The 18,746-nt window shown below is 37.0% G+C and overlaps 1 pseudogene; it reads left to right on the top strand.

Moving 5' to 3' along the window:
- Positions 1–18,306, top strand: part of LOC115425654 (doublesex- and mab-3-related transcription factor 1-like) — a 38,367-nt pseudogene extending 20,061 nt beyond the window's left edge.
- The last annotated feature ends 440 nt before the right edge of the window (positions 18,307–18,746 follow it).

The following is an 18,746-nucleotide window of genomic DNA, read 5'->3' as shown; positions in this document are numbered from 1 at the left end:
ATAATAAAAAGAATAATATGGAAAAAAAAGAACTTCATATATTACATTTTTATAGTTTTTCAAAAAAATTTCAAAATTGCCATTCTGAGATGTGCTTTCACCAAGTAGATTTGCCCATCTTCATATGGTTGTAACTTTTTTGTCAACAGGAATTTTTCAAAACCAAAACCAGATCCGAAAACTAGACTACATTTCCTAAAAAAAGAGCTATGTGGGGGACAATTTAGATTTTTTACCACACATGCATACCTCCCCTTGGCCAGGCCCTATATTTCTTTGTTTCTGTTTTTCAAAGTATTGTTGATTTTTATATATTAGCCATTATTTCCTATAATAATAATAATGGTGCCTCTCACAGAACTGTATGATTGGTTATATAGTCGCAGAAAAAATTATTAGACCATCAAAAGTAATCAAAAACAATGGTTATGCAATCAAGTACTAACTCCTGTGTGTTTCATGTGACTAAAACAGACAGAAAAGAAAACATGGAATTTCTAAAAGCACTGTTTTTGTCAGTCCAATGCCACATTAGCCACTGATGTAAGAACTGAAGTGATTTTGATTATCAAGAAACCTATGGAAAATGGCTAGATATCAGCTCTGAAATTAAACTCTTATGAGCTATTTTTGTTGTTATAATTATATTTGTCCAAACAAATGTACCTTTAGTTGTACCAGGCATTAAAATGAACAAGAAACTGAAGAAAACAAGGGTGGTCTAATAATTTTTTCCGCGACTGTATGTCTCCTCCTATCAACAATGAAACACAACATTTATTCATTTAAAAGTACATGTGATCTAAAATCCATTCTCTTCAGACTAACAAAGTACTGTATATTGTTGAAATGTTATATTTGTCAAATATGTCTGAACCTTGATTTTTTATTAGTAAGTATTGTCACACACACTATTACAGGTCCATAATTAGAAAAAAACAAAACAAAGAAACAAAAAAGCCATCACTTGATTTTTATGGTGTACTTACCATAAAAATGCCAGAAATTCCTGCCATTTATGGCTTACATTTTATGCTTTAACTGGTTTTGGTGCTTTTTAGTTCTTTTATTTTCTTACTATTATCACAGCTCAGTCCCTTTTTATCTGTTTTGCAGCACATGTTGTGCAGCTGTGAAGGAACTGGCAGTGAGCACTGATGCTACCTGCCCTCCCCTCTACCTGCTGCCAAACAGCACCGTCAGATTATCTCCCTCCCTGGATAGGGCTAATCAGTTGGCCAAATACAGAGATCCAAATAACCTTCAAGAGTGCCACGCTGTCCTTTCCCCTCCTCGCCTCCTCCTCCTCTGTCCCTGCCTCTCTCTCTCCCTCAGCCCTCCCCCTCCTTTGCAGAGCCCCGCTGTCTCCGCAAAATTGCCTTCTGGAGTTAGTGAGCAGGAACAGTTAAGATTTACAAACAATGATGAAGCTTGTCATGCGTCTTTCTCCATCCGTCACGGCTGGGCCCGGGCGGTGCTGTGGGGAGAGCCGTCCCGGTGTTCTTCATAAAAGCCAGCTCGGTGTGAAATACGCCCCGGCCGCCGGCCTGTTTACTGCCCCGCGCTCGTCAGCAGCTCCATGCCGTAAATTGCAGAGCGGGAGGTGACAGCACAGTCCATCAAACTCCCACCGCCCCCACCTCGCTGCCCTCCCAACATCCTCACCTCACACTGTCCCCCTTTCTGTGCACACACTCAGAACAACACAACACACACAACACACACACACACACACAACTGTTTTCTCCACCTCTTCCTTACTCAGATCAAACTGGGGAGGCTCAGATGAGCTGCCCCAAAAGAGTTATGGCTGTTTCAGTCTTACAGGAGGACAGCTTCAAGCAGACTCTGTCAATGTTTATGTTCTTTCTTTTTGTCCTTGTCTAGACTTTTTACAAAATGTTCAAGTTTGCAAGTTCTCAGCCATTGCGGAAACTTTCCTTTACTTTTTTCTTAGACAAGATTTTATGAAGTCAGACCCTCAAAATCGAATGCTGTAGTTTGTCTGTTTGTTATAATGGTGTCAGCACAGAGCGTACAGTAATTAAATGCAAATCAGATTGTTGAGGTATTGCAGATGTTAATCCTGTTTAATCGATAGACCTGTGTGAGCCCATAAGATAGAAATCCATTACTATCTTTCTAGATGATATTTTATTGATTTTTCTGGCTTCAATCCATACTGTACTGTACACCAAACTGAGTTACTGCGTATAAAGTATGTCGTTTCAGGTTCTACTGACTACTATGAAAAAAAATGACTGAAAGAAAAAAAAGCATTAGAGAGATGGTGTCAATAAGTTTCTTTGTTTCGTGTGTGAAATGGGCTTTACCTCATTTCAGGTCAGATTACTTTCAAACTTGCTCACACCTACACATTCTCCCACGCACACACGCACAGTTGAGGTAGGGTTATGACACCATTGCTTATACTTGCACACTTTCCCATGATGATACTAACACTCATTACCTCAAAAAATATATTCATTCTTTTGGATTTATTAAAGCTGAAACAAATCAGGACTTCTGGTCCAAGATGTACCTCTCAGAGGGAAGTGCTGTTTTCATGTCATGTAGCAGCCAGAGTTCATTTCCTTGGTCACCGACATGCTGACAACATCACTCAGCCCAGTGCAGTCACTGTTGTTTTACTCCCTGAGAACGATAGACTAGAGGAAGACTAGTGTTTGGATTGGGCTGTTGTCTTGCCAAGATCAAGATTATTATTATTATTATTATTGTAAACATGTTATTGTACCTCATTAAACACTGACTTTGTTTAATTTGTTAGTGAAAAGATAGCAAAGTTGCTTGAAACTTTGATGTTTGTACTGGTTTATAGATGTACCTTTTTTTTCTTGTTTTTCTTTTGTTTTGCTGCATTTGTGACATAGGGGCAATGAGTGTGTGCTTTCATCTATCTCTGAATGATATGTCCAAAATGTAATCTTGATGAAAATAACAACATAAATATCCTCCTGAGAGCAGGGAAAGTAAAAGTTTTGGATTTTTTTTACATTAAATAATTGTCTTGATGGAAATGGTGTGATGCAACAGGATTTTCAGATACATTTTTGTATTTTTTATGGAATTACAGTGGACAGTGCTTTTTTTCTGGAGGCTGTACATTCAAAACAATTCCAGGTTTTGTTTTTTTCTTCAAAATCTGAATATGCGGCAGTTAAGGGTTTTATTTGGTTAAGTACACAAAATAAACAATGCAGACAAATATACATAACACTAAAACTAATAATTACAAAATATGATCTTCAAAGAATCTAAAAACAATTTAATAATTGTATCACAATATTATATAAAATTATTATTTTTATTATTAGTAGTAGTAGTAGTAGTAATAGTAATAGTAGCAGTATTCTTCCTATTAATGATAATTTTATTGCTGACCCCTTCCTTCAGCAGAGACCAGCAGGTTGTCAGGACAACTCTGGTTACATGGCTCACTCATCTGTGTTCTATTCTCAGTTTGCTGCAACGACAGTCTTATAGGGTTTCAACGGTCACGTCTATTTCTGCTGCAAGAAACCTGCTGAAATTGAGGTCCATCAAAATTATTTTTTCCCTTGCAGAAGTGTTCTGTAAGACTGACCACAGACCAAAAAATAACCAACAAAAACATTTTCAACATTGCTATTACCAGAGTTAATGTTCATTCACAATTGCAGCTCCTCTGCAATTTGAAGAACATCACAAAATACACAAATATAAAAAAGATGTGGCAAATAAACTAGAATATCTCCATACCTGTGCAGTTTCTCAGAAAATATATATACCAATAAAAATGTATGTGTGTAATATATGTACTCTAAAACCATTAGTTATTAATTTTCAGTTGTTTTAATTGTCATGAATATTATGTTATGGCTTTTGATTTGAAAGCTACTATGAAACCACTCTAAATATAATCAACTGTGTTTCTACTCAAAAAGAAGGAACTTTTTTGTGATTATAGCGACACTACATTTAAGAGGGTGACTGAAGAAAGAAACAGAGTTCATTTAAGATAAATCGAGGTTGCACCACATAGTACTTTTTAAGCCCACTGTGAAATGATCTAAAAAAAAAAAAAACAAACAAACAAACTTAAAATCTTTGTTTTCTTTTAAATAAATTTAGTCATGGACAAATGTTTCAGCAATTGAAACTGTCTTAATTTTTTGTGATTTTGAAATAGAAAATTCTTAAATTTCATTGACCCATATAAATTTTTGATTGATGTCATGATTTTGTTCAAACTGTAGGTAAAAACCAGTAGAAGAGAAAGTGACCCTGCAGGGGCTTGTTCAGGCTCCTGGAGGGCATCATTCAATCTTTGTCTGAATGAGTATGTGTTGTTTAGTGGTGACGTCCTATGTCATGTCAGCTTGTTTCCTGCTATGCTTCTAAGTGCCCTGATCGCCTGTGGGGCTGTGGATGGTCTAAATACCAGTGTAATCGTCTGCTCAGGGCACAAGTACTGTTGTAATGCATTGTACAACACTACCATTAACACAGGCCTGGGGCTGTGGAGACATTAAATGGCCAGGCCTGTGTGGTTTATGTCCTCTTCCCATTCTCATCTATTTCTCTCTCTCAGTCTCACACACACTCATGCACAGACATCAACCACCCCAACCGACCAGCTTGAAGATGCATGAAGGAATTAGAAATTAAATGTGATACTGTCAACATATGTCTTCTAACATGTTTTTCCTTAAAATAATCATGTAGTTCCATTTGGACTTTAATATTTTTTCATCCTCTTCACAATCTCAATCCCTACAGTTTCCCTTTAGTTCTCCGTCAAATAAGTTTTAGCGTCTTATATCCCCCGCCGCCCAGAGGGGTATATGAAATTTTTGTCCATCCCATTTCTCGGACACTATTCACCTGATGCATTTCAAATTTGACACACATGTTCTGTGCTATTAGGAGAGTGCAGTGCACAATTTGATGTTGGAATTTAAATGTTTGGATTTTTTCGTTTGTTTTTTACAAATTTGGAAGTTTTTGAAAATATTGAAAGTTAAGACTCAAACTTAATCTCTGGGTAGGCAGAGTATCATGACAGGAGGAGCAAAGTGTTGTGCCACCGAGCAGAGGTATTAGTAAGTAAAGTAACTTTGTCATTTATTATTGTATGTATTTGGTATCAACTTGTATTAATCCTTGACTGAAACAAAATAATGATTGAGATATATGTAGTAGGGCAATACCGTGGTGCAGTGGATAGCAATCGTGCCTCACAGCAAGAAGGTTAATCTAAATTGTCCATCGTGTGAATGTGAGAGTGGTTGTTTATCTCTATATGTCAGTCCTGTGATGAACTGGTGACATGCCCAGGGTGTGCCCCGCCTTCACCCATAAGTAGCTGGCAGAGGCTCTAGTGACCTCCGTGTCCCTAGTGAGGATAAAGGGGGTTCAAAAAAATGAATGAATGAATATATGTAGTTTTGATATTCGGAATTCTCAACAGCAGGCTGAAGTAGCAAAATACTACGACACAAACCTCCAACAAATTAACACTGCATCTATCCGCAGACTGTATCAACTGATGCCTGAAAGTCATTGTTTACCCACATCTTGTCAATATCTGGCCTAAAGATCTTTTGAATTACCAAACACAGTCAGAACTGTCACAGTTTAGTCTGAGCTGTGAATCAACGGACGCCTGCAACTGTAATAACATAGAATTGTAAATTTGGACCATCATAACCTTCCATGTCAATATCCATGTCACTGAGTAATGGTTTATCTCAGATGCCTCTGAACCCAGAAAGGTCCTCAGCCAATCTAATAAGGCTTCTTTCGTCTCAGTGAAGTTCGACCTGGCATTTTTGGCTGTAACTCCATATTGTAGAGTTTGGCAAAGATTCTCCACCATAGCCTGATCCATGTGGTTCTGTCTGCTCCAGATGAAAAACAGCTCTTGTCATCCCAGGGACCAGAGATCATGGTGTTCAGCGTAGACTCGACTGCCTTTATACAGGGTGGGAAGCAAAATTTACAATATTTTGAGGCAGGGATTGAAAACAGTGTATGACCAATTAGTTTATTGAAAGTCATGAGAATTTATTTGCCACAAGAAAATTTACATAATAGAAAATGTTTTATTCTATGTGTCCTACTTTCTCAGTAACTGCCTTCACACGCTTCGTGAAACTTGCGCAAGTGTTCCTCAAATATTTGAGTGACAACTTCTCCATTCTTCTTTAACAGTATCTTCCAGACTTTCTGTAATAGTTTTGCTCATAGTCGTTCTCTTCTTTCCATTATAAACAGTCTTTATGGACACTCCAACTATTTTTGAAATCTCCTTTGGTGTGACGAGTGCATTCAGCAAATCACACACTCTTTGACGTTTGCTTTCCTGATTACTCATATGGGCAAAAGTTTCTGAAAAGGTATGGATAATAGTGTTAGGTATGATTATGACATCAATATATGTTTGGTTTCAAAACAATTGACGTAGCGCTTGCTGAGAAAAAAACACTAAATGTTCATTGTAAATTTTGCTTCCCCACCCTGTACACTAGCTATTTCTTATTTTGGTTTGTAGACATCTCTATGTATAATATCTACAACATGTATAGGACAATATTTAGATTAAATTATTTCTAAAAGACAGCGTAGCTTTCATACTGTATTGCTTGTTGTTTTATCAGATGTAAAAACAGTAACATAATATCACTATTTTTTATCATTAATACTTGTCATCAGCCATGGAAAATCCAGACATCCACTAGTAATTGGTCAAAAACTACCCAAAAAGGAACTAAACCATGTTTAAGGTTGATCCATACCAAGGCCACCTTTTTCCTTTTCTTTTTCATTTTCTTTGTCTTTTTTTTTTTTTTTTTTTTTTTTTTGACCAGTGTTTAGCTGTTTGGTCCAAGCTATGTTCTGGGAAGGTTTCACACCTCCGTAGGTTCAGAGTAATGTACTATATGTGCAAAAAGAGTTAAAACTTTAGTATTTCTTACTAAAAAAGAATCTTCACAACTGGTTGAATGCTGTCCTTTTATTCCTTTTTGCACATTACAAAGTAGATGATATTTTGTAGTAATCATGTATATGGTAACATGTCGTTTTGCTCCTTAGTCACATTCCGCACATTGTTTGAAAAGCACTGACACTCACCGTGGATTGAAAAATGATTTTGGTGTGGCAGCTCTCTGAAACAGCTGAACGACTTGAATAAACACATTTGGCAGCTTTAGAACCCCTGAGAGGCATCCTCCTTTTCATAGCAATATATTTCACTCTTCCTGTGTCCTTTACTTGGGCATTTTTCTTACCCTGTCGACTCACAATGAATCTCTTGTAATGATAGAAAAGTCTTGCACATATTGATCGGCCATCTCGGCTCATTATTGCATATCCATAACTTTGCGACAGATCACGTCACGAAGCACTGTGATAGACTGACAGGCCATTTTGTGAGTTGATGGGGCACAGTAACCGAACTGGTGATTTAGCATAGGGACGAAGGCTCTGTCACGCCTCTCCAGCAGTCATCTTCACCAGGGACAGATTGGTTAACAATGCAGGAACAAAGGTTCCTCTCTGCTTAATTAGCCTTTGACCCTGATACTGCCGTCTGTCAGACTACACTCTGTTCAGATCCACAGCAAACCAATAATGAGCTTTTAAGTGTTCGTGACCCTCAGTAATGGCAGCACAAGGGACTGCATCCCTTTGAAGACTTGTCTCAACATCTCTTCATTTGGCAGTTTAGACTGAAAACACTATTGCATGAACAGTAAAGCAAATTACACCACAAAAAAAAAATCTATCATTTGGCTTCACGTAGGTTCTGATCAGGTGTTAAATGGATTTTGAGTATTTGGAGCTTCACCCACAGCCTTACTGAAAGAGAATTGGTCAGAGATTAGTTTACTTCTGGTGTTAGCCCCACAGAAGAAATGTTCCCAAACTCTTAAGAATGCAGTAGGTGACAATATGTAAAAGAAAAAAAAATTGGATCAAAACAGTTTTGATTTCAATTTGGAAAAAGATCTTGATTAAGAACAGTTTTGTTCTGATTTTCATAAGCTGTATATACAATTATGATGAGGCCTCCATATCACCCACACTTTGTGTTTTGACCAACAGCAAATTTTGTCATTTCTACATTCACCTCATGTTTTAGCCACAGAGGTTGCCAAAAACATTAAATTGGTAAACACACTGCTTCAAACCTGTCAACACCGTACAAGGGCTGAACGATGTGCAAAAACTCTTACATTACAATTACATTTACAGATACTATAATATGAGTCACAATATTAGTCGGACTGTTCATCCTTACTTACACTAGAAGTTACATTTATGTCTGATTAATGTTGCCCACATATATTTATTATTTTTAATAACATAGCTATAGGCTAAATATTGATAGCCACCAATCCATCCCTCTGTGTAAAAATCTACACTAATGGCAGGAAATAGGTTCACTTTTTCAATATTAAATCAAAGCTTTGATCTCATAGAACCACATAGTTTTTGTGGTCTACCCTAGCCTGCCTTGAACCCTCTGTTGTCTGGTTTTAAAGTCCTTGTTATTGGCATGCTCGCCTATTTCACTTTTACCAATCTGTAACACAAGAAAACAGATCTTTGTAGAGCACACAAAATTTTGCAAATGAGCATCATTTCCCTTAAACAGTATTTGTCAAAGCCAACTTCAAGGTTTTGATTGTTAGGCTATGTACTGAATAATAATGCAAAACATCATTAAAGCACTGACATTCTTAATCTCAGAACCAACTCAACTTTGCACACAAATTAAGTCTTAAAATACTTGAAAATCAATTAGTTTTGAAATAGCAAAAGTCATCTACCAAGAAAAATCAAGAATAATGAAAAGCAAAGTTCAGTGGAGTTGTAATGATAATTTTCTTCATCTTTGTCCCCAGCTTAATACTGTTGGTGACACGTATTAAAGGCATACAGAATCTAGAGTCATTAAAAATACTGAGATATGATCAATGGTTTGAAACTGAGGGTGAAGGTCTGTATTGTGAACATCAGCTGAGGAGCAGGAGCCTCCACCTTTCACTGCTCAGTATTTAAAGGCTGCCTGCCTGCTCTTTGAGTTTTCTGGGTCATTAAGTCCTGCTGCTGGCCTGATGATGACGAGCCAGTTGCTCATATGCCTTCCAGAGTGGTAAGCGTCCATCTCTACAAGGGGTGTCCTCAGATGGAACACATATGGGACCCTCTGAAACCTTCCAGGAACAGTTTTTTAGACACTGTTCGTATCATTTTTAATGGGAGCCATTTAATTCCAGACTAGCCTTGTCATGTGACAGGCAACTCTTCATTTTTAAGATTGAATTTCCCCCCCCTCAGTATTAGTTTCAGATAAGTGCTCTTGTCCATGGCCAACACACATTCACTCACAAGTCAGAAAGCGTTTTTTTTTTTTTGGTAACTTTTATTTTGCAAATTATAAACAACCTGATTGTCTTTAAAATCCTTACTCCTCACATAACAAATTTAATGGCTTACAGTATAGACAGCTATCATTCATATACATTTTATTGTTGTCAACATGTCCCCAGTCTGGAGAAACAGATGGTAGTAGTGCCTTACAAGTTCAATAATGTAGCCTGTTACTGTTAATAAACCAAATGTATTGTATTTGTAGATACTGTAAAACTGGATTAGTTAAGCACACACTACCCTTGCGTGAGACGAGGAAAATCGCAATGTGAGGTAACTTCAATACTTCAATAACAATATGAGTTGGGAGTGTTAACAAAAATACTACTACATGGTAACACTGTTAACTAGAATATGGAGAAGCTTATGCTCATTGAGTAAAATATGAATCAGTTATTTAAACATGCTTTCAGATCATTATTATTTTCTGTTTTTTGTGATTTGTTTGGTGAATGTTAATGAATATGCTGTTAAAGTGGACACCCCAGTCAGACAGCCATTTCTGACAAAATATATTTTTTTTTAGTAGTGAGTAATTAACAAGACATTGTGGACAGAAAAACAACAACTGACAAAATTCTTTTCTGTCCTCATTTAAAGTCACCAGGCTCCTTTTTAAACAACAGTAATTTTATCTCACCTTTGGTGCTGCTTCAGACATTATAAAATGTAGCAAACAGTGAACTAATAATGATTTTTGGTGGCTAAAATCCCACTTTGCTGCCTCCCTTGCAGTACATTCCTTTGTACTGTGAGTCCTGTCTGCTTCTCCACCTTCAGTGGACATAGTCTCACGCATGTCAGAGCAGAGAATACTGATTATTTGCTATAATTTGAAACTAATTTTGCACATTTGATGGTTGTCTTTGTGACTTAAAATGTGGTTTCTGTGATCTAAGCAAATGCAGGACACCGTTATTTATGCTTTACACATATTCTAATGATATATATATTTTTAAAATTATGGAACCACTGAAAATTCAAAACACCGTTTTGACATCTTGTCACATCATGACTTGACTCACCTTACATGAATGCAAATTGTGCGTGCATGTTTACTTAAGTGTTATCTACCCTATGACCTCTGTGTACGGTGGATGAGTGTTGAGTATGAAACCACAGAAAAAGAGCTTATCCTGGGTAGATCAGACTGAATTACCATGTCCTCACATCTGGGCTTTTGTTTGCCTCTTTGGCAGCAGCAGAAATGATTGCATCTTCATTCATTCATTCACTCCCTCTCTTAACAGGACAAGTGGGAGGTTAAAAAAGATTCCTTTTGTTATTCCACACAAAGACTGTTAAGAGTTTGGAAATCTTATATAGAGTGATGAGTGACGAGAAAAGGGCAAAAGTTCATTCAACAGAATAAACTCTCTTTGTGTATCTGCTGCAGGCAAAGCCTGGGCAAAGTAACATACAGTATCAGTAGCATTGTGCTCTCATAGCTCAAAGACTTGAACATCGAATGTTTAGTGTGAATGTATTGAGACTGATAAGTGTTGTAAGAAAAAAAGATCTTGGTGTAGCTTGTGACATTAAAAACATTTGAAAACCTGGAACCAAAGTGGAACGTTATCTACAAATTTTACGAACTGTACCTGTCTGTAATGATTTAATGAAGCTGTGAGACTAGAAGCTGTTAACTGTTAGACTAGGACAGTTTGACCACTAGTGACAGTGACAGGTGATAATGGAAGAGAAACAGTGGCATTAAATCGCAGATATATTAATAGACTTAGATTCATGTACAAGTCAACAAGGCTTGGTTTTGGCATTCAGAAATTGGAAAATACATATAAAACTTTTTCAGAAACTGTAAAACAGCTTAGCTTTTTGCTGTCGTACCATGAGCCACCACTAAGGGAATTGGTGACACTTCTCAAATCTGTTTCTCATGTTATAATATTATGGAATCACATGAACATCAGAATCTAGGAACCTATGTTTTCCCCCTTTTGTAATTTTGGTGATGTAATTTCCATTCTTTTCTGTTCTAATTTAACTTTCAAGTATCAAAGAAAGAAAAACAATTGATTATGGTAACTAATCGCTTCCATACCCCCCCCCCCCCCCATTATTATGGATGTCCTCCAAAACAGTTCATCCTTTCCCAATGCTACCTACCAACCTATCCTACCAAGTTTCTGGAAATAATCTGCTCACAGAAAAAAACAATGGGAGTAATAATCCTTCTTGGGAGATGTTATAATCTATATTTAATCTTTGTTCTGATTTTTTATGTCAAATTTTTTTGGTATCAGCTTTTGCAGACTTACTTTGATTTTATATCATTGTAAGTTCAATATGAATAGCGTAAAGACAAAAAAAAAAACAATATAAAGATGTACTGCGCAAGGCTGTGATGGGCATTTTCACACTAAATTTAATTGAACAAAGTATTAACAATGTAAATAATGTGTTAAATGTTTAATTAGTTGTAGCTCCAGTGTCATTAATGAGTGGGTTAATTGAGAACAGGGCTTTGTGTAGTTTCAATTGGCATTAATCTATATTAAACAAGAAAGCAGGAGACAGCATGATGCAGCAGAAAACATGTGTACCACATTGTGTCGTGATTTAACATCCCCACTGCAACTAACACGTCCAGTTGCTTTCAGCCTTTAATTACATCATAGATTTCCTGCTGATGAACAGGAGAAGAATTAACAGTGAGAGGGCTAATTCACAGCCCTCTCCCCCACCCACAGGCTGTTATTGCTGTACAAGAAGACCACAGGGGAGGAAAGAAAAGAGCTGGGTGCACTTAGCTACACAAACATTAGTATTAACGATTGGGCTGCCAGTTTGGAATTGGTGACAAACTGCAGACGTGGAAAAATTGGAGTCCGAAACCAATCAGGAAGTTAATGAGGAGAAAAATTACTCCTCTTATTCCCTCCCACTACTGAGGAGGAGGGGAGAGAGAGAGAGAGAGAGAAAGAGAGATCCAGGGTTAGCCTGAATAAGGCAAATGAAGGCACAGGATTCTGGGTAACTGTAGACATTATTTACATCAATATTAATATGATCACAAGGTTATTCTGAGTAAACGTGTATGTGACACTTTTTGATAATCAGGAATGTAAAATAATAATGTTATTTAAGGTTTAGGCAGTTGTGGCTGTTTTTACAGTTTTTTTAATGGTCATATGAAAACAGGAATTAGCTGCAGTCCTGGTACTTTATGTAGTCATGTTCACCTAATAGGATTGAAGGCATAGCCATAGCTTGTTTAAAACAAGTAGATAGTGTGATATCATTTTGGTTTTTGGGTGACTGTAGATGCCTCAACTGCATTTTATCTCTCAACATGTTTAACAAACACATATGGGATTACTTATAATACCATTCACTCGCAGGAATGGTAAAATTAAAGTTCATACAATATTTTTGTGACAGATTTCTCTGATAATGTTGTTAGTCACAAATACAGCTGCTAAAATCATCGGCCTCCCCACACCCAACCTCACAGAACTAAATAACAGATCCATCACCCGAATGGCAAACACAATAGTCCAGGACAACACGCACCCATTACACCGCTACTTCATCCCACTACCCTCAGGATGCAGGTACAGGACATTAAAATTCAGGAGGGCCCGTCTTGGGAAAAGCCTGATCCCCGCAGCCATAGCTGCCCTAAACACCAGGCCCCGCTGACAGGCTGACCAGTCTGCTAACTGTCATTTCATCAATGTCTCTTTTTGTTATGTCTGCCCCTACTGTTGTTGTTGTTGTCTGTGTTGTATAATGTTGCTGTCTTTTTTTTGTAATGTTCAGTCAGTGAAGATGAATTTCCCCACGGGGACCAATAAATTAAATCTAAATCTAAATCTAGTGTAATGTTGCATGCACAACTGCAGTACTACTGTAATGAAAAAAAATATTTCACTCAACAAGCTGAAGCTCCATAAGTTCAGTGACCACACCTGTCTGCCCTAGAGCTCACCTTCTTTAAGACTGGAATCCTTATTAACCTCCTAAAACCCAGGACATTTCAGCAAAGTACAAGCTCTTTTGTTTTTTATTAAATAAGTGCCTATATTGGAAAGATCATGATGCAACAGTTTTTTCAAATGCAGTTTTTAAAATTTTTTTGGAATGTCTTTTATGATGGACAGTTTTCTTTTCTTTTTTCTTTTTTTGGTATAAAGTTGTGAAACTCTTGTCCACAAATGTGGACAGTGGGTCCTAGGAGTTTAAAAGAGCATCAGTAGAATTATTAAAGGGTATATAAAAAGCAAATGAGTCAAGAATGACTCCTGGAAAACAAAATTATCCACCTTTTTTTTTTTTCACTTTTTCCCAACAAGGGGAACACATGCAGATAGGTAATGTTTTGTCACCTTTTTTGGGCCACCGACTATCAACTTGAACATCACTGAACTTTTCAGAAAAACTATTCTTTTCAGTTAAGCAATTAGATGAGATGGGAACTTAAAAATGTTGGGCCAGTGGTTAGTACAGGCTCTATCCATCTATGTGGAGTGTAGAAACCAGACAGAGCTTTCAGAAACCTCTATATGTGAACCACGTTGTCCAGACACACTGAATCTTATCGGTTAGTGTAGTGTTTTTCTCACCCTACATGATGCACACTAGTCTGACATACTGCTGCTTCCTCAGATGTTGTCAGGACAGTATTGTTTTTGTCTCTCACCAGACAAACTACCAGTGCCATGTCAGTGCTTTTGTTGTCTATCCAAAAAAGTAAGTAAGGGGTCCTTAGTATTTCTAGACAAATAGAAGCTAGTTGGAGCAATTAAAAAAGTATGTATCCACACTTTCCATTCAGATACTACAAAGACGCCTTCTGTTTTACTGCTTAAAGCTGATGAGTAGTATATCATGTATTTGACATTTTCTTTGATGGAGGTATCTTTAAACCTGTTCAAGGACCTGTTTCACCTAAAGCCAAGGAGCCACTTCAAACATTATACAAGTTTTTTTAAGGAAGCTACAAATGAGATCAAAACAGTGTGAACCGTATGTGCCAGGTCCAGATGAATGAATATGGGACATTTGTAACATGTGGGTGACTGTACAAATACAGTAGATTGCTGCTAACCAGCCTAATGGCTGCACAGCTCACTGTTATTAGTGTGTGCAGCAGCTGTAGAACTGGTATTAAAATGACTGGGTGCACATAGCTTTCATGTTTACTGTAAAAGACCTTAATGCTTTTCTCTTGCATTCATTGTCTTCCCTCTTGTTGACTGATTCAATTTGCTGTAAATCCTGTGCTTTGGTAAGAATCATTTTACTGTACAGTCATATTTATATCAGGTGAACCCAGCACTAACAGAGCTGCCCATTTATTGTGAAGTGCTGATGATACGACTCTGCTGTTATGTCTGTCTCACAATAGTATTTCTCTCCTCCTTTTTATTTACTCTCCTTATAGTGCGTAGACATATTTATTTTATGTGTGCTGCGGTACTGTATACCTATTCCCGATGCAATATGAATTTATCATATTAATGACTTTGAGGAGTATCCAAGAAAAAGATTTGTAGATCAAAACCTGTCAAAGATGTGATATTTATATTTCTTTTATATCCATAAATATACTTTGCCATACAGGGACTGCAATTGAATGTTTTTCATTATGCTTTTTTTTTTTATTTTTCTTTGAAGATAAGGAAGTAGTATTTTACCAATGTCCAATTTAAGGAGATTTAAATACAAAGACCTGATGACAAGGTTTAAAAATTCATGGCAAAGCCTGCAGTTTCTTGAATTTCTATTTGAGGCTGGTTCCAAATGTTCACAAGTTCCAAAAGCAACAAGAAATAAAAAAAAAATATATATATATATATTTAAAGCCTTATGTTGATATTGCCATCCTTGTACAATACAGGGCTTTGACATTTTTATGTTAGGTGACCTTTTATATAACCCGTCAATTAAAATTGTAATAAATCTTGAAGTTATACATGATTAAGACTGTGGCTTTTTAGAGGAACAGGTGGGTTTAAGTGCCATCTTCAGGCTCAGATGGTAGAGCGGGTCATCCAATAACCGAAGGGTTGGCGGTTCGAATCCCGCTCTGTCCATGTGCTGTTGTGTCCTTGGGCAAGATACTTTACCCTCCTTGCCTCCAGTGCTGCTACTCACACTGGTGTGTGAATGTTTGGTGGTGGTCGGAGGGGCTGTAGGTGCAGATTGGCAGCCACGCTTCTGTCAGTCTGCCCCAGGGCAGCTGTGGACACAAATGTAGTTTACCACCGCCAGAGGGACAATGTGTGAGGGAATGAATAATGGATCCTCTGTACGCGCTTTGAATATGCGTTCATAGAAAGCGCTATATAAGTCTAATCCATTTTTAATATTATTATTATTACAGCTCATTTCTCTGCTGTGTCAGATCTATGAAGATTCTGTTGAATAAAATATTTTCAGATGTGTCCATGGCCCATGTATAACAAGGATTGTTTGTAAATCAGGTTGTCGGTCCTCATAACATTTAAAATGCAGTATCTCTGGATGGAATATATTGAGATTTGACCAACGTGCACTTGGATGAACTGAAAAGATTTGATGTGGCCGGAAGGTGAAGGTTTCTGTGATCATGTCTGTCCATGCTCATGAATGCCTTGTGGAAATGTCTTCAAGTTTGACACATGCACTCTCAGGGATTAACTGATGAGATAGAAATGTTCCAATGGTCCAAAGGAAGGTTGTAAAGTCTAAAGTAAAGGTCACTAAACTCAAACACGGGGCTGCTGCTAAGAGATTATCTAAGATAGGGATGTTAAACTCATTTTAGTTCAGGGGCCACATTCAGCCAAATTTGATCTGCCGTGGGCTGGACCAGTAAAATAATAACATAATAATATATAAATAATGTCAACTCCAAACTTTCCTCTATGTTTTAGAGTGAAAAAAGTAAAATACATTATGAAAATGTTTGCATCTACAAACTATCTTTTAAAACAATGTGAACAACATAAACGAACTAAAATTTCTTAAGAAAAATATGTCCAATTTTAACAATATTATGTTTTAGTTTATCATTTCCACATGTACATTACAACGTACAGATCGCAGTGGACCTACAAATACACAAAACATTTAATAACAGGAAGAATATTGTTAAAATTGCACTTCTCTTTAAGACATTTCAGGTTGTTTGTATTTGTTCAGATTATTCACAGTTTTTGTGAAATGATAGTTTGTTTTAGTGTAAATACAGTAAAATTATGTGAAAATGTTTGCATGTACAAAGAGAAAATTTTTGAGTTGTCATCATTTATAGGTTATTATGATAGTATTTTACTGATCTGACCCCACTTGAGTGAAGTGGAACTAAAATGATTTTTAATATCTTCAGTGTAATTTTTGCATTTCACAAATTCATTCCACTGGGCTGGATTTGGCCGCATGTTTGACACTCCTGATCTAAGAGAGACTGCATGACTGCATGAGGAGATTATGTTGAAGGACTTGTGGAAGCATTTAATGGAACTTATTCTTGGCAGACAGCTGTTGCACAGTTACACTGTACAGACTCCTAAACACTCTGTCATGAAGCTTATAATATGGTAAATAGACTGAACTTATATAGTGCATTTTTCCTCACCTTCATGGTGCCCACAGTGCATACACCAATCATACACCACTCATACACCAGTGGGCGGGTGCAAGGCGCTGCCAGGCCCTACTGGGAGCAATTTAGGGTTCAGTGTCTTGCCCAAGGACTCTTCGACACGTGGACAGTTGGAGCCAATGACCCTTTGGTCTCTACCAACTGAGCCACAGCCACCCTGAACTTGACCTGAACTTATGTACATTAACTTTATATTGGACTGTATAGTCTGTCAACTGGTGCAAATTAGTGTGGTTTTTTTATAGTCAGTGTGGTCTGTGTTTCCAGTAAATTACCATTAGCTTGGTGAGTTTCACTACTGGTCAACTCCGCCCTCTTATCTGATTATGATCATTTCCGGCTCCAATAACCAAGATGGGTATTGCCAAAATACACATTTGATGCCTCACAAACCTGAACATCTAGGTGAACATCCACTTATTATATGTATATATATTCAGACCTTCGTACAGTTTGATTTTGTTTAGATGTGAATCAAACTCTTACTGCTGTTCAAAACAGCATCTCAGATACTGCCTGATAGAAATAGACAATACTCTGGCTCCAGTCTCACCCAAATACACTTTACAGTCATTGGCAGGGATGTGTATGAATATCAAAAAAAGATCTGATTATTTTTTATATTTATAGCAATTTCAGAAAGTCAGTTTTCTTTCTTGCTTACTTTACATCAGCAAAATAAGGATGTTGTTTTTATAATGAATTTTTATCACTTTAATTTCTTATGAATTTTTGTATGTGTTTGTGTGCCTTAGGTTCTAGGTTCTCTGTATTGTCCCACATAACAGTCCGCTGTAGATGGTCAGACAGTTTGCAGGGTATAAACTAGAAAGTTTGTTTATTGGAGGTTTATTCATGTTTAATGGTTTATCTAACTAATTATTTGACTGTTTGCTTATTTTCATTGTGTTTTTTATCAATTCAAATTCTATAAAGCCTTGTTGGGCAACCTTGTTGTGATATTGGGCTATACAAATAAAAGTGAACTGAATTGAATTAATGATTTGTTTTTGGAGTGTTAGTTGGTGTGACAGTGAATTAGGCTACTTTTTGTGATTGAGCAGGACTTTGTGTGTCCTTCCTCTGCAGCCTTCTCACCCAGCAGCATCAGCACCAGCCACGACTCCACCATGACCTGCCACTCCATCAACTCCCTGGTTAACGCCGATGTCAAGGCTGAGTGTGAGGCCAGCAGTGGGACAGCCGACTTCACCTTAAGCTCAATCATCGACGACAGTGCCACCAAATAAAGAAGTTAAGGATCAAATTTACAACAGAAACATGATACGATTTCTTAAGCAGTTCTTGGAAGACAGTTGAACAGTTCACTGACTTTCACAAGTTTCTTTGTTCTCTTATTTTGCAGACATTACTGAGATTACAAGTCGTTTGAGTGTTGTTAGCTCTTGTTTTAGCAGTTAATTTTCTTGTTATTCAATCCTGCTTCAAAGTGATTAGAAAATGAAAAAGAGGCAACATTTCAGAACATTCTAATATTATAATAGCACACTTAAAAATTAGGTTACATATGTGGAGAGTACTTTGACAATGCAAAACAATGACTAAAATATGCAATTAATAATTGTCTTGATTGTGAGTAAGGGGCAAAATATTGAGCTAGATTGACAGCTTCCTGAATAATAATGTTAGGAGCCAACATCAATATTGTGATAGATTTATTTTAGCTGTG

This window comes from Sphaeramia orbicularis, chromosome 9, assembly GCF_902148855.1.
Source record: "Sphaeramia orbicularis chromosome 9, fSphaOr1.1, whole genome shotgun sequence".
Classification (NCBI taxonomy): Eukaryota; Metazoa; Chordata; class Actinopteri; order Kurtiformes; family Apogonidae; genus Sphaeramia; species Sphaeramia orbicularis.
Note: the sequence above shows the minus strand (reverse complement) of the source record. Positions and strands in the feature narration are given on the sequence as shown.